The sequence below is a fragment of the Danio rerio genome, chromosome 5 (assembly GCF_052040795.2).
Source record: "Danio rerio strain M-AB ecotype USA chromosome 5, GRCz13ab, whole genome shotgun sequence".
Lineage (NCBI taxonomy): Eukaryota > Metazoa > Chordata > Actinopteri > Cypriniformes > Danionidae > Danio > Danio rerio.
This window is the reverse complement of record NC_141025.1, coordinates 21,389,268-21,407,545: the sequence shown is the minus strand read 5'-3', so window position 1 is coordinate 21,407,545 and position 18,278 is coordinate 21,389,268. Positions and strand designations below refer to the sequence as shown.

General features: G+C 35.7%; 2 protein-coding genes across 3 annotated transcripts in view; both read right to left on the bottom strand.

Moving 5' to 3' along the window:
* sgsm1a (small G protein signaling modulator 1a) overlaps nt 1-18,278 on the bottom strand; it is a 766,057-nt gene that overhangs the window by 311,334 nt on the left and 436,445 nt on the right. The gene's annotated exons all lie outside the window — the stretch shown is intronic.
* The window catches only part of coro1ca (coronin, actin binding protein, 1Ca), a 105,754-nt gene that overhangs the window by 59,940 nt on the left and 27,536 nt on the right, over nt 1-18,278 (bottom strand).

Below are 18,278 nucleotides of genomic sequence, written 5' to 3'. Positions count from 1 at the left end.
GTAATAACAACAACAACTACAACAACAAGTATTGTAGGGCTAGACAATTAATCGAAAAGTGATCAAAATCGATATTCACAACCTATAATCGATCAAATTTTTCCAGAATGTATTTTTTTTTCCAATTATTTACTCCACTGCATGCGTGACGTGCGACCATGCTCTGTTAAGATGAGGCTGGTTTATACTTCTGCGGTCATCTCTGGTCAAGTAGGACGATGGACCCGTTCTTGAACCTTCCTTTGCACTACATTGATGATGATAAGCTGCGCCAGAGATGCAGAAAAACTTAGTAAATAAATAAAATAACTGTTCATTAATTGTAGTAAATTTAAAAATGTTCAATTAATCAAGATTTTGATTTGAGGCCAAATCGCCCAGCCCTACAATATTGCTAATATTATTTTTGCAAGATTCCAATTTTTTTTCAGATTTCTGCCAATTTAGGAATGTTTCTAAGGGCGCTTCACACTTTGTTCAATTGCCTGGACCATACCCAAGTTTGATTGTCCCCCTTGCCACCTTTTTGGGTGGTTTGTGTTCACACTGTATTTTTCCTTCTCAACCTCGGTGCGCTTGGTTCATCAAGCTGCTGTTGTGTGTACGACTGTTGCTAGGTGAAGGCCACAAAAGCAAAGCATCAACACCTAAAGATGTCTGTACAACGCATTTGTTCTGCTTTTACTGAATCTTTTGGTTTTGGACATACAGAAAGAGACTCGCGTCTGTTGGCCGCAAAAATATTATAAACATTCATAACATCCCACAATGACTGCAGAAGCTGTTTTTGGAGGAGACCATTAAACATCATCACTGTGTTTGCTCTGGCACAGTCCTGCTTGTCACAAAGGAACAGTACGTGATCTCACATATTCGCACGCACGCACGCACACACAAGTGAACGTTATAAAAACGATAGTTTTTTGTGAAGTTGGTGGTTCCAGAGTTTGTACCCCAGACCACCTCTTTCAGGCGAACTTTGGTACGGTTTGTGGGTGTGCACCCAAGTTAGTCTCAACAACACTGGTCAGGTCAGTCATGTGAAAAAAAAAAAAAAAACTAATAATAAAAAAAATTAATAAAAATATATAAAAATAAATGAATAAAACACAGATTCCTGACCTGTCAATTGGTGTATCTCTATATGTATTCTTAAAAACGCACAGTAGCGTTTGCACCTTAAAGTCAATAATTATCAGAGCACAACAGGCACTTTAAAAAGACAGTGACTGATAAAACTGTTATACATTTGCATAATTTCAGTGTTCCACGTAAAACAATGAAATATAATTTAATTTAAGTGAACCTAAAGCAAGTTTAATGTAGGACAAGCTTGATTATAAAGCACCAGATGGGTTCACTATTGCGAATGTGGGGGGAAAAACTGAATAAATGCCCAATCAGAGCATATTACTCACCCCACTTCACACAGCAAACTCCACATGAGCATCAACACATCACATCAGTTTCTACGCTATCTGTTTCAGCTTGTCTTGCTTTAGTTCTAAAACAAACCTGAATTACGAGAACATTCTGTCTTCATGCCATTTCCTAATGAAAACAACTGAGGCCCAAGTAAAACAGCAGAAACTCAAGGGCTGGATCAAGTCAAACTGTCAATGAAACAGACAAGAATAAATGGAAAATATAACCCTCTTTGCTTGGGGGATCAGCAACAAAATGCTTAAGCAAATTATGTAGTTTCAGATTCAGGTTCAGATCGGCACAGTTCGTCTGTATACTGTCACTCTAGTCTGATGGTGAAGTATTTGAAGGTAGTAGTGTCTTATATGGCATTGACTTTATATATCTTTTTTTCCCTGAGGCCAAAAGATTATTTTTCTGGCTGACCAACTGAAATGATTTTTATTTACCCACCGTCAGGTTCAATATCATTTAACAAACATGTCAGTAGACAAAGTGTATGTCCTGAAAATAACTGATTTTTTTTTGCTTGCATAAATGCATTTCTTTTATTTCAGCTACATTTATTCACTCTGGGAATCATTTCTAATTTTCATTTTGTTTATATCAATGCATTAAATGATTTTAAAATTGTTCTAAAAATATAATAAAACAATGTAGACACAAAAAAGTAGCAAATTACAAAAATCACATCAAATAAAAGCTTTAAAAATTAAATAAATAAAATACAAAGTTCCAAACCAATTTAAACAACTTACGAAATTCTACGTTTCAAAAACAATTTCTAAAATAACACTTTTGTAAATGAATACACATAGTATTTTACAAAAATTCATATACAAAAAGGGCACATGATATTAAAACCCAATCTATCTATGCACCTATTCTAGATGTGTGATTTATTTACCAGCCTCAGATTTCATTCATTATTCTTTGTCTTTGTATATGAAATGTATATGTCTATACTGGAAGTTGCACCAACTAGTCGACTTTAATGCTCTGCCATGATGCTTTTTGATTGATGTTGACTAGTCGTGCTGAGCAGATCACGTAGTTTGACCTAAACTATATGGCTGAACTATATCGGATTATTTAAATTAACTTTTAAAATGTTTTTTTTTTTTCTTCAGCGTCAAAGATTCATGTGCACTTTAAATCATCAAACACATGCCAGTTAGGTCACTCCATGCAAATGTAGCGTGTGTAAATATCATTCCCGGTGAAGATGTGCAGTGAGGAGACGTCTGATAACCATGATGAGCCAATAACTGCAAAAAATGCCCAACTCAAGCAGGATTTAGAGCAGCTTTCTAGCGCACACCATCATATCGGTAAAATATGCATCTGAACAAGTCTCTGACAGTGTAATAAGGCTTTACGTTATAGCCTTTGTCTGTTGTGCATAACATTGTTATGAATAACTTCACATTAATCTGTGTGCAAAGACTGTATGCCAGGTAGGGCTGTGCCGATAGACGATGCCATCGTCCATTGCTGATGGCAGACAAACTTCACGATGCTGAGCCGGCATCGCAATCCATCGCCCCACCCCACATTTATATTGATATATAACTTATTATTTGCATGTCATCTTAATAGCAATAACGGTATTTTTATGAGCTGTGTTAAATGTTACATATAGCTGCCGCTTGCACAGCTGACAGCATCGTGAGGATTAAATGAAGGATTATACAGTTCCTCTCGCGCTTAAAATGTGTAGATTCAGTGGCAAACGCTGTTACCTGCAACAGACTTTACAGTGAATGGCTTTAGTTATTTTCATAGCGGACTTGAAGCCACTGGACATCCACTCTTGGAAAAGTGTAAATGGTGGATTAACATTCAGCTCATGATCACTAATAAGATGTGCCATTATTAGCAAATCTGTAAGTGTTATTTTCATTCTGTCATCTTCCGCGCTTCACATTTTCACAGTTGTATATCCTGTCATCTGAAGGCAGAAGGCATTGACTGAGTGATTGACAGCTGATATCAACCAATCATTCACGTTCAGTTCTAGAGCAGTGAGCCAATAAGAAGAGGACAATGGCGGGGCAAGCATTGCGGGCTTTTTTACTTCAGCAAGTTCACATAACAACTGTTTTAATCTGTTCCTGAGTGCTGCGTTTGGCGTTTTTAGGTGCAAAGATGCATTCTGCATAAATGTCCCCTAAATCTGCGCACGTGGTGAGGATTTTGCAGTGAAAACAATGAAAATGTATGCACTAAAGTGAACTCTAACCGAACTCTCATTTCCTCCACCAGCTGTGGGAAAAGCCATTAGAACGACACCGATCACTGTGCCTATTCATGCCAGAGTCCCACTGAAAAAAGTGACTGACAGGTGGTCATTTGTTTGTAACTGTTTATTTATGGTTTGGTTATTGGTAAAGTAAAAACCATGTGGGTCAGGTAGTGAAAACGGTAGGCTACGACAGCGATGGCATCGTCCATAAAAAGGTTTCATATTAGACATTGTTCGATGCCAAATTCAATTCGCCTTTATTTGTATAGCGCTTTTTCAATGTAGATTGTGTCAAAGCAGCCTCACATAAAAGATCATAGTAAATTGAAACAGTGTAGTTCAGTTTAGTTCAGTTCAGTGTGGTTTATTAATCACTACTGAGAATCCAAACACTGAAGAGCAAATCCATCGATGCGCAGCTCTACAGATCCCGAAACATGCAAGCCAGTGGCGACAGCAGCAAGGAAAAAAAACTTCACCAATTGGCTAAAGTGAAGAAAAAAAAAAAACAAGAGAAACCAGGCTCCGATGGGCAAGACCACTTCTCCACTGGCCAAACGTCTTGTGCAAAGCTACAGTCAAGGCACCGGAGACAGGAAGCTGGACCTCAGCGAAGACTCAGTCCCTGTAGCGTCACAGGAATCAGTCTCATGTTCTCCACTCCGCAAATTGGTCAACATCGCCCAACCCAAATGTCAGGGATGTCAAACTCAATTCCTGGAGCGCCGCAACCCTGCACAGTTTAGTTCCAACCCTAATTAAACACACCTGATCAAACTAATTGAGTCATTCAGGCTTGTTTGACACCTACAGGTAAGCGTGTTGGAACTAAACTGTGCAGGGCTGCGGCCCTCCAGGAATTGAGTTTGACATCCCTGCTGTATGCAATACTTCTGCACTAAAATATCCGTTATTGTTACATTCTCATTAGAACGTGCTACAATCAATGTGTTGACTGCATTTATTAAGCAGTGAAATTAGCCCGGGTGCTAATGTTGGATTATTTAAAAAAAAAATGAGTGTTGACAGTGCATTTGTTTTGCACTAAAATCAGTCAATGGTTATGTTGCATAGTTTTTGCAATGTGTTATGAGCTGTCAAACAGCATGTAAAAATATTTTTCTTCTACAAAAAAAAATATATTTTTTTAAAAATCGCAAATTGTAACATCTTGCAAAACATTTGCATCTTGTGTTTTATTGATGTCACCATCGACTAGTCAATGTCAACTTGACTTTGATAACATAAAAGCCGACTTCCAAAAATCTAAAGTCATTCAACCCCAAATGTATACATAAATATTAGAAAATAGTTCTTAAAAATGTGTAGAAAAAAAGTATAATTTGCATCTATTTAACAGAAGCACATAGGAAGGAACACAAAAATTGAGTAATCAAATTAAATCAAAATGAGAGAGAGAAAGAAAGATTCCCTCTCTTCTTATTTTGCTCGATTAACATTGAATGACAACAATTTTCTATGGCAAGACCTCAATCGCAATGAGGAGAACTGAATTTGTGAGATAGAAAGCATTTCTGAACACGCAACACACTGAAACTTACAGCAGATGAGCTACAGCAGCAGAAAAACACACAAATAAAGAAAAGCCACTCCTGTCCGATAAGAACAGCTTTTTGTTTTCCCTGGGAATCGAACCCATGCTCTTCTGTTTGTAATGATAGATGTATTATAGTTCAATAGTGAAGCATGCAGGACGGGTCTCCTGAGGCCGTTGGAGCAGCAGGGGGAATGAGGTCAGAAAATCTGTGGGTGGGTGTGTCAGTTTGACAAAGACAGAAATGTGCACTTTGACTCCTGATAATACGACGTAAAAAGATAACAGGTTTTACACCAATCACATGCTACAAATTCTGTCAACAATTCACCTCACACACAGGATCTTTACAGACATATTAACTCCCATACAGCATTACTAATATACATGTACACATTCTTATGCCTTCATTTGACAGTTCACTGTTAAACTGACATCAATCTGCTGTGCTGCATGCTGAACATGTAATAGAATACGTTTTACATTCTAGATTCTAATCCAACTACTTTTGTCCTTTTGAAATAGAATGGCAACTTCTGTTAATGCATTTGTTTTCATTTATTCACCATTTGTAAACTGATGTTCCTGATTAATTTTAGAAATACATTTGTTTAAAATTTATACACACTGAATTTCAATTTAAGGATGGATTGTTTCAACCGATTTAAAATAATAATAATAAATGAAAAACTGAAGTTTTATTTTATGTAGTAAAACTTTTAAAAACTGAAATCAACATCTACATTTAAAACAGAGGCTTTTTTCCCACAGATAAGCTTTTTACATGTATAAAATTTCAGCATGACATGTAAAAACATTTTTTAAATAGTTTAAAATATTTTAAATGCTTATTTCTAACTTAAGGCATTTTTTAGACTAGGACAGTGCAAAATGAGACAGGAAATGATAAGTAGCAGAGCGCTGGGATCAGGAAATGACAAGCTCGAACTCGGGTGACCCATATATCAGCTGCCATTCTTGAAATACCAGAACATGTCTTTTAAATAAAAATAATGTACATCCAGTCAGTTGTTTTCATGGAATAAAGCGTGGCAGGTTTATCAGCAGTTGTAAAGGACTTTATTCTGCAAGGAAAAACTGGCTGGATGTACATTATTCAGTTTATTACAGCTACTTGGATCAGAAGTAAAAGATTGCTCGAATAAGCTGTAAAATACTGTTAACTCTTTAAAAAAAACAACAACAACAACAACAAATGGCTGGATCGAGCCTACACTAACCTAGTATTATTATAATAGAAAAGATGGACCCCCCCAAAAAATGTCAGGAACAAAGAACTGACAGATAATTGTAGTTTTTTTTCTTCCTACTAAAGGTCAAAATTATTTGTAGTCCAAGGGGGAAGTCCTTGCTATTAGTCTAATTGAGTCTTATAAAGAAATAACACCTTGGAATGGAGAGCCACTGAATAAACTCTCTATGGTGCATGAAGCTACATTAAACATATTTAAAGTAGGGATGTCCCGATCAGGTTTTTTTATTTTTGCCCTCGAGCTAGTCATTTGATTTCGAGCATATTCCGATACCAAAACACCCGATACTTCCATAATTCATAAATAAAAAATAAATAAATAAAAAAAAAAAGAATAAAGAAGATTGAAGAAACAGATCCAGGATTTCTCTTATTTTTTTATTTAATTCACCTTTTTAACATTTAACAACTCTGTTAACAAACAGCACTTATGTGAGGTAGCTTGAACAATCAAGTAAATAACATAAATTTTTCACTTTTGGACTTACGTGCAAGAATAAATATAAAACTAATTTTATATAAAAACAAACAGCACCTCAACTTAAAATACCCAACAGGCAATCCCAAGTTTGCATATCTCAGTTTGCTATGGCAACGTTGTCATGAACTATATAATACGGACAGCAGACATACTCGCGATTTCTGATTCAAGCTGCTTCCGTGTTCTGCTTTGCCGGCATTTAACTAATAGTGTCTCTACTACAAAGTGATGTCATGCTGCATGTGTTGCTGTTTCTGTGTGAAGACAAGAAAGAGATCTAAGGGTGCTTTCACACCTGTGAATCGATTCAGTTGTTCCGAAACAGAAATTACAAATGTTACATTGTTGCTCTTTGCTCTTGGAGCGGTTCGCTTTCACACTGCAAAGTTTCTAATCGGACCAAAAGAGCTAAAACAAGTCACGTGTGAGTAAACTCTCCTTACATTGGTGAGAGTGTCAGGGTTTATTTTGCAGCGTCCCACTCAGCTGTCAAGAGAGTTTGGTGGTGATTGACAGGGTGCGCGCGCGACGTGTATGAGGAGAGATGCAGTGGGGAGAGGTGAGAAGGGTGTGCGACGATGCCTATTTGAGGACCGGGAGGGAGACGCGAGATTACCGGGAGATCATTACTCGTTTGCGGGCATCCGGAGACTCGCGAAACTTCCCACCCTACTCATAATTCTCTCTTCATATAGCCATATGCCTATTACATATCCATAAAACACTGTGCAATCAAACCGCTCCAGGGTTCGTTTCAATCGAGCCAAGACCACCTTACTCAGGCGGTCTTGTAGTGATTACTTTGGTGCGGAACAGAGCGTGATTGCCCTGTTCACATATGCCGAACAAACCGCGCTAACTGGGCAAACGAGACAGGTTCCGAAACAAAACTGTAGGTGTGAAAGCACCCTAACTCTGTGCCACTGCAAAAATATAGACGTGTTTCAAAAAAAAAAAAAAAAAAAAGAGAATAACACACACACACACACACACACGCACGCACGCACATAATCGATTCCTGATCGCGTGGTAATGTCCGATTCTGATAGAGTCTGAAACCACAGGATTGGGAGCATTTTCCGACCACGTGATCAGATCTGGACATCCCTACGTTAAAGGCAGATTTGAAATCAATTACATACATTGACTGCGTTTGTTATATGACAACATAAACACAAAACATCAATGTAAAAAATGTAATCAGTAATGATGCTCCAGCTGCATATACAAAAGCGCACGGACTTCGATTTTCTAAAAGACTTCCATCACAGTGGACATCAAACATATTTGGCAAGAATATATTTGGCTTTATTTTGTTAACTTAGGTTCAAGTTGTAATTGTTTAATTGTTAAAAACTGACTAAAATTAAGAAATGGTCCACTGTACAATTGAGAGGCATCATCTTTAGAGGTTTTTAGGTCACAGTTAGGCATGGACTGGTTTAAGATTCTGACGGTATGATAACCTTTTATAAAAATATCACGGTTTAAAAGTTTGACAGGATTGGGATTATTGCTCTTAAATATATTCTTTTTAATTGTTTGTGTAAAAATAAGAATTCTGTATGTTTCATCACATCAAACTTAATCAAAAATTGTATTGATAGTCTTAAAAGTCTTATCACAGGGCAAAACTTAATTTAATTAAACATAATTTTCTGTAATAATCAGTGGAATTTTTTTTACTTGCCCAACAACCAAACTCTAGTTATATACATATATATTTTTATAAGCACAACCTTTCTTAAAAAAAAAAAAAAAAAAGTTATAAAAGCTATATTAAACAAAATGTATGCACAAAATAAATGACATTTTTTTAAATGTAATTTTGTTTCCTAATGTTCAATAATATATTTTCTGAATTCTGCGGTTTAAATGAAGGTTAATATTTATTTTGAGGGTAACTACACCTTTAACTTCTAGATTATTTTAAAATGCAATATATTAAAAAAAAAAAAAAAAAAAACAGTACTTTTTTTGGTGTCATTTATTTAACCGACCCTCACAATGCGATACTAATCTAAAAGTCTTCTGAAAAACCAAAACAGAATATTTTTCACAAATGCAATGTAGCATAAACATAATTTAATTTCAGACAATCAGAATGTCTCATTAAAAGCTATAATAAACAACATTTATGCACAACAAATTAATGCCTAAAAACATGAACATATAGAAAACCTGCAAACAAATGTTAATGTAAGGAAGACAATCAAACCATATTGCTAAATAGTAAATAAATGTTAATTTTGTTCAACGTTTTTTTTTTTTATTTTGATGGATTTGTTGGTTGTACTGATTGGCTATAGCTTTACATGGACGATTAGTGAAAATTATGACCCGTTTAAAAGTATTTAAGACCCACAACAGCAAATTTCAGTGATTAAAATAAATAAATAAATTTAAGACATTTTAAAGACCCCTTAGACACCCTGAAAAACTAAAACTTGTTTGCCCTTTGAACACAATGCATTTTATTTTGAGAAACATTAAAATATTTTGGAGCAGTAAACATGTCAGGCTGCTCTCATCATTAGTTTTAAAAAAACACAGATTTCTTTACAATTAAAAATGGCATCTTTGTATATTTTTTTCTGCTGGCGATACAGTTTTCCTAAAAAGCTAAAAAAAGTAAACAAAAAATCTTACACATACCTTAGGAACGGTAAAGCCGAAAATGTTGACAGTTTTAAAACCTTGACTTTTCCAAACCGGTAAACCGCGGTATACCTTGAAAACGGTTATTGTCACATACCTAGTCACATCATAATTCAACGTACTCTAAGAAATGTTTGTTGTAGAATATTTTTCATTTAATGACTGTACTTATCCATGTCATTTGAATATCATTGATACTTGAAGCACTTTGGGCAATTCAACTTACAGTTAAATGTGCTACAAAGAAGTTGAAATGTTTAAAAAGGGCAAATTTTACATATACACCATATACATTCAGTACAACATTTAACAGGCAGTTTAGACTACCAATTCGTAACTGCACCTGTACAGGCAAAACAATACATTAAGTAAAAAAAGTTTTTTTCGGTGAATTTAAAAAAAAGTCCACAGTTCAACTTTTAAACAATAAAAGATACCCTGAGGGCTGCAGGTACCTTCTTGTGGTCGAATCTGGCGTCACAGTTCCTCCATGAGCACAGAGAACTTCTACTCTACTGTCAGTGGCTCCTTCAGCCAGAGGACTCGAAATACCACACACACACACCACACCAACTCCACTGCTGCTGTTTCCTCATTCTCAGCGCTCGTTTCTCATTAGCTGCCAAGATCAAGCGCCTGAAGGTAACGTGCGTTCAGAGTAAACCGTAATATCCACACCAATAGGACAAGACAACCAAAGGAACTAAAGAGATTTGTTTGAGCAGCAGAGATGACTCTTCATAACATACTCCCTAAAAATCAGCTTTGGGTTCATCAAGTAGTGATTTGTGCAAATAAGGATGTACTGGAATATTCGCACAGAAGTCATTGTTGTACTATTTATCTTCTCAGTTACCGCTTTGTTAATTAAAGCAGCTAATGAAATGAGTCAACAGGGAAGATAAGAACCAGCTTTATCTTGCAAGTACAATGGGCTTGAATGGCAGTTTATGCTAATCGAATAGCTTACTAACTGAAAGCTGAATTTTATTATTTGTAGCTAAGGATATCATTTTCTGTGTATGAATAGTTGATTTAATTATTTGTATTTATTTGTGAATATAATATATTGAATGTTACGATTCAGATAAGGTTAAAAAAGGTCATTTAATTAAAAAAATTAATAAAATGTCAGAAAAAAATCCCTTTATTCATTCAGCACTAAATATTAAAAATAATTAAAAAAAAAACAAATGATAAAATGCTTAAAAAGAGCAACAACGTTTAAAAGAACAAGAAAAGTTCAAAGGTGAAAAAAAAGCTAAAAAAATATGGACCAACCCAAAGGCCGGGGTAAAAAAAAAAAGAAAAGAAAAACAGTGAAATTAACGTCGTGTTTCATCATTTTATCTTGTTTTATTCAAAATAAATTATTTAAGCTGAAAATAAAACAAACGTGGAACAATTAAAAATAAATACAAGTGTAAAATATATATGCAATCAGCTATTATCGATGCATTGACGATGCTTTCCATACACAAATTTGTGTTTTACTTCACAGCACCACAGTTCTTGTATTAAAAAATCATAATTTATAAATCTATCTATATATTTTTTGCAATACACAAGCAATTTGACGTACATGCACAGAGCAACATGAGCATTTAAAGTAAATAAACAAACGTAAATATTATCCCGATTGATTTGAGCATTGTTGCGAGTTGTTAAACAGCTATTATTGGCCACACGCTCAACAGAAAGGGCTGTGATTGGCTTGAACGCTTTGGCGCTGTTCAACGATAAGTGACAAACGGCAGTGGCGATCATAGCTGATCCATAATAGATGAGGGGGAGAAAACTCGCTTTGCAGACATGCTCGTATCTGGATCCACAACTATCGCTGTAACAGCCGAGAGAAGAGGAAACGTTACCTCACGCCAGCTGGTCCAAGGTCCACAGTGAGAGAGAGAGCAAGAGAAAGAGAAGCAGAAATGGAAATTACATCTTTCGTTTTCTGCATGAAATAAAAGCTTCTGCTGTACCTTCAGTGTTACTGAAAGACAGTGTGCAGTTTCTGCGTTTTTAAGTAGTTGGAGCGTTTTAATTACTCACGGTCACTTCCTTTGCCAGAGTAAGCTACCGTGACATAGTGCATAGGAGATTAATGTCGTCACTAAGTAAAAGAACAGTTAGGACTTATTACTGAACCGATACCGAATTGTCCGCATCTGCATTATAGTGCACCAAAGAAAAAATTAATTTTTACAGTAACTCTGTAACTAGTTGTTATCTTTACAAAAATTCAAAAAGAACTAATTTTAAGCCAATTGACAGAAAAAAAATCTGCATATTCCACCTTTTTAACAGTGTAATAAATAGGTTTATGTTTTTAAACACTGCCATAACTCTTTTGAACCGTGTTATATGCACTTTTATTTTATACTTTATTTTTTATTAACCAAAGTTTCAGTTAAAGAATGATGTGCAAAACCTTGTGCAATACACAGTCACTTAAAACTAGGGATGTTCCGATACCATTTTCCCTTCCAGATACAAATTCACTTCGCTACACAGGTTTGCACTGGCTGCCAGTTGCTGCTCGCATCAAATTCAAAGCTCTGATGTTTGCTTAAAAAGCGACTTCTGGCTGTGCCCCTTCTTATCTGCTCTCACTTCTGCAGATCTATGTGCCCTCCAGATTCTTGCGTTCAGTGAATGAATGTCGCCTCATGGTTCCATCCCAAAGAGGGAAGAAATCACTTTCCCGAACTCTCGCTTTCAATCTGCCCAGTTGGTGGAATGAACTCCCTAACTGCATCAGAACGGCAGTCACTCGCTGTCTTCAAAAACGACTAAAAACTCAACTATTTAGTCCCCACTTTCCTTCCTAATGTGCAATTCCCTCTCTGACTCCACCGCTAACTGTATTACAAAAAATAAATAAATTAATTAATTAAAAATTACTAATGGTTTTGCGTCTTACACTTTACATACCTGAAACTTGCCTACAGCACTTATTCTTTGTTGCTCTTATAGTTGTGTAAATTGCTTCCTTGTCTTCATTTGTAAATCGCTTTGGATAAAAGCGTCTGCTAAATGAGTAAATGTAAATTCCAATACCTGAGCTCAGGGTCTCGGCCGAAACAGAGTTCTGAACTGATATCGAAGTGTGTGTATCTGTAAAAACAGTAGTGTATACTTCTACTAGCCCTGTATAAATTGACATAATTTATAGTGAGTTTCAGACTTAACCATTAATATTGACATGTTTATTATCAGACATTGAACAGTAATATTGTTTAATGTACTTTACTGAAACAAGTTCAGCCACAAATCAAAAACTGTAAACTGAAAGTACAAAGAAAACTATTGTTAAAAATTCATATGAATAAAATAGAAAAATGGGCGTCAAGGTGGCGTAGTGATCGCCTCACAGCAAGGTCACTGGTTCAAGCCTTGGGTGGGTCAGCTGGCATTTCTGTGTGGAGTTTGCATGTTCTCCCCGTGTTCGAGTGGGTTTCCCCCACATGCGGTATAAGTGAATTGGATAAATTGGATAAATTGTCCGTAGTGAATGAGTGTGTATGGATGTTTCCCAGTGATGGGTTGCAGCTGGAAGGGCATTTGCTGCGTAAAACATATACTGGATAAGTTGGTGGTTATTCCGCTGTGGCGACCCCTGATTAATAAAGAGACTAATCCAAAAAGAAAATGGATTAATAAATAAATATAAAAAATAACCTAAAAAAATAACCTCTTTGAAACCTAATATTCAGCAACATTTTTTTTTTAATAAAATACTGCATTATCCTTTTCTTCATCACTACTCTAACCAGTGATTGTTGTGGCAATAATGCACAAGTTCCTGTGTTTGCATTCAGAGCAGCAAAAAAAGTAGACATTAGTCTCCTTTAAAAAGATGGTATCAGATGAGTTTATGGTTTCAAATACTCTCTGCAAGTATTTCCGATACTAGTATAAGTATCGGTACAACTCTACTTAAAATTCATGTAAAATGCAGTATCACCTTGTGGTGGTAATCCGAGACACTGCTCGCTGCAGAGCCAATTGGGCTCCAATGAAGAGGAGCTCAAACTCCTCCTCCTATAAGCTGTTTTAATGCGTACACCCACCCCACCCCACCCCTAACCCCAACCCTCAGTGACATCACTTGTAGAAGAGGTCCAAGGAAGGAGGAGCTGAAGCTCAGCTCTGCCCAAGTGGCTCTGCAGTGAGCACCACTTGGGTAATCCTGTGACTAACCCAAATTACAATATCAACTTTTTTGACAACTTCTGATAATCAGACTCCAGAGCATTTTCAGATAAAACCAAGGACTAGTTCGCAAAACCATATGTTTAAAAAAAAAAAAAAAAAAAGCCCCTTGTAGGGCTTGAGTAAAAGATACAAGTCAATTGAGAATGTGGCAAGCAGTTTAGTTATGAGCAATTACATTTTGGGCCACTGTAGAATCATCCAGATGGGGTGGATACTACCATTTGGCAAAGTTTCAAGTCTCTACGAAGGATAGGAAGTGACGAGAAAATCACATGCATACCTCACCTGTCTCAGTATGCTTTTCATTTTCAAGCCTCTGCAAAGATTCTGTCAAACATTCACCTTGGCCTGTAGCAACATTACACTCGCATGAGCTTTCAGACACTCTGCCTGCATTCTCTTGTCTGTTTTAATCACTACATCATTTCTGTGATATCAAACAAACTAAACAAATTCCAAAGAGAAAGGTCTAAGAGCATGTGTAAAGCAATACCTCATCACTGTGACATTGATCATTCACCACACCTTAAAATCAAGATAAAAATCAAAGCCTACACAATAGTGAATGGCAGCTTCATGCTCCCTCTACACCAGAAGCAAGTACCCTAATCTTCAAAACTGCTATTGTAGACACAAGTAGAGATGGATGTGTAATAGATTTATAATAATGCTACATAAAGTGATGATCAGAATATATTACTGTGCCAAAAGGACAACCTCGCATAAACAGCTCTGGAAGACATCTAGAATGGTGTTCTTGATAAAAAAAAAAATGCAATGAAGACTGGAGTGAACCCCAAGTAACCCTTCGTAAAAGGAATTTGAGTTCAAATGATGGCTGTAGGCTACGTACAGTGACCCAAAGAAATCCTGATCAACCCTGCTAACTGTTAATTAGACCAGATCCTCAAATTCTATCAGAACACTGAGGTGTTAAATCATTAAATCTAATCTAACTGCAGGGCCTGGCTTAATGGCGTATTGAGCAGATTTATTGTGTAATGTACTAGTCATGCAATCAAACGGTATGTAATATCAGGGCAGCAGCAGCACAGGTAAGTCCAGAAAAAAAATGCTGTTGAAACGAGAGGAATAATAACTGACAACTAGACAATATATATAAATTATTTAAATTCAATTCTAAAAAGTATCATTGTAAATGCTACTAATGATTCCAGGTATAAGAATACTATACAGTAGTATGACAAATAAATATATATTTTTTATTTTTGCCATAGGTGTTTTTAACAGTGTTGTTAATTATTAGTGTTTTAACACTGGAACTACCAGAATTCTTTAACTAATACAATTACCATAAGCGCACATTAGGGCTGTGCAATTAATTGACTATTAAAACCTATATTTTAACCTGCTTTTATTCTAATCAAAATAAAACAAATAAGCTTTTCTGAAGAAAAAAATATATTATAGGAAATACTGTGAAAAATTCCTTGCTGTTAAAACCATTTGGGAAATGTTTACAAAAAACATCCACAGGAAGGCTAATAATTTGACTTCAACTGTAATCGTTTTGAAAAGTCGTGATTACAATTTTGACCAAAATAATCATGATTATGCCCTAGCAGACATTGATCATTCTCATAGAAGACGCCATTTTGTCACGTCATATTTACATTCAAATGTTCTATTAAAAAAATATTACACATAAGTGTCATCATATTTAAGTAATCACCCTAAAAATACAATCTTTTTGGTAATACACTATAAATGTATAGTTAGGCAATTAACATTAGACCACTAATCTCGTTTATTTACTTTTACCATCAGGGGAGAAGGCTTTTTTTTGCAGCACTGAATATGCTGTTCTGAAAGACATACCTGAAGAAAAGTTATGGTTTTGTAAACAGAAAGTTCTGTTTACATTTGCGTGAAGTTGCTAGGCATCAGAGTCAAGCATATTGGGGAACAACAGAAACTTAAAATGCATGTGGTGATTTTGACCACTACAGTTGATAAAAAAATGCCAATAAAATAGTTTTTTTAGGGAAAAACTTCATCCTTTTTACAAATTTAAGTGGACTGAACATAAAAAAATTAAGTTAACTTAATTAATTTGTGTTGGGAAGGAATTGTGTGGAAACTAACCTTTTTTTACAGTGAGAAATAATCTTTTTTGTTTTGTAATTTTAATCAAATAAAATGTTAAAAGGAAACATACACATTTAGTAAAACGAGGGAATTATAACTGTGGAGTAATGTTGTAAATAACGTTCAATTTTGTGCACAAATAGCTTCACTTGAGTGAATAATCAGAAGATTGCTTATTTAGGTTTGTAATAGTTCTGCTAAAGAAAAAGATAATTAATAAATAATAAATAAAATATATTCAGTGCTCAGCATAAGTACACACCATTTTGAAAATTTATATTTTGATCCATTTCTCAGTAAATATACACTGTAAAACCCAATAGTCAACTTTATCAAATGAAATGAGTGGAGTTTACTCAATATTTACTGAAAGTTAATTCTACTCATTTGAAGAGTTTTGAACTCAGTGTTGAAGGTAAGGAATTAATTAAATCCCCTTATTACTTCAGCTTAAATTAAGTTCACAGTACTCATACAGATTTGTTGCTATCTGTTTCTTTAAATGGTTTGAATTACATTAAAAATTTAAGTATTTTGGTGCATTTAAACAAAACAGATTTATTAAACAGATATATTTATTTAAATAATATTTTAGTCACCGAGCATATATAGAAATTGAAAGATAATACAATTAAATTCAAGCAAAATATTGCACTTTTTTTTGCTTCTCTTGATATTTCCTTTTTTTTTTTTTTTTTGTATTTTTCTAAAACATAAATTTGGGTGTATTCGTTTTTGGACCGTTATCGTAAGTTATTTTGTTAGACAAGCTTCAGATAAGCCTTCAGTACTGACTTATTTTATGTATATGCACTAATATAATATTGTATAGCTTCCTAATAGATTAATTTAAAACATAGATTTGTGAGGGATGTACTTGTATATGCTGAGCACTGTATATTAAATGTTTGTCCGTCTTCCACTTTGCCAGTGAAGATACATTTGATTTCATAAATGGATAAAGCCGCACTTGATTTGACTTGAAACCTGTTGACCTTGTCCTCAAATTGCTGACCAATATTCCCGCTGATGTTTAAGTCTTTTCGCCACACTGGCAAAATGGAATGTCACAAAACAGCTCTTTCGCAAACCAAAACAGAGATACTCGACTCAACATTAGCCTCTGCTAAGTGAAAGCTTGACATTCCAGTCACAAACGTATAGAGCGCCTGGCAAACATGTTGGGCACAGGTGAAAAAGAGAAAAGCGAGTGATAGCGAGAGGGAGGGAGAAAGAGAGGTGTGGTTTCTTGCAAGATTTGAATCAGCAGGTTTACGTAGTCATGTGGAGTTGGCTGTTTGAAGGCAGACTTTTGCTGTAGTCAAAGTAGAGCAAAGGATTCATTGCCAAGTAACACATGGTGAAATCCAGCCTGTATTTACCAACACTCATGCATCGCCTAGCAACACCGGCAAAATACCACAGTAGGAAAGAATGGGGGAAAAAAAGGTAAAACCAAAAAGAGAAGTAAATTTGGCCTTTTATGTACAAAACGTACAAGGCTGACGCTGAGACTCTCAAAGCAGTGCTCTCTGATGTGTTACTGGATCACGTTCAAATTATTCTCAGCCTAAAAAGGTTGTGATGCAAGGTCTATTTTAGCAGACAGGCCCATCACAATCACTCCAGCCCATATGACAAGCCAAACCATCATTTCTGAGGTTTGCCTTCTTCTGTTGAACATAAAAGACTGTATTAAAGTTGCTTTAATGCAACTTCAAAAGTCTTTTATGTTCTATAGAAGACAGTTAGACATACAGGTTTTAAATAACATGATATGAAGTTTCACAAACTAATTTCGAGAGGAGCACGTGATATGATTGACTGCAGCTGGCCACTCATCTACACTCATTAGCTAGCCAATCGGATCGATCCAAACTCACTATAAATAACCTAGCTAAGATCTACTCCCTTATCTTCATTTTCCGAAGAAACCCCCCATCCACCCCTTCTCCTCCTTTCCTCTTTTGCCGAGGGGAGCTCTCGAGAACACCTGACCTCGTACTCCCCTCACATGCTTTATGGACCTGGCGGGAGCCCTGGGCTCAACTATCTCCGAGCTCAGGGTTCTCTCCCGGGACAGCATGCTAAACCTGCTAACATGCTAACAAGTTGTCAAACAGTATCTAAGTGTGAACTCTTGAAATTTAAATATATCACGTTGTTCCAATATAAGCCTGTTTGTCTAATTTTCTTTTTTTTTTCTTCTTCTTCTTTCAAATATACAAGAAGTAAATGTCATCAAAAGCCGTGCGCATTAATGAACTGTGCAGTGATTTGTTGGCACCCTATACTAACACCGAGGAGAAGACAC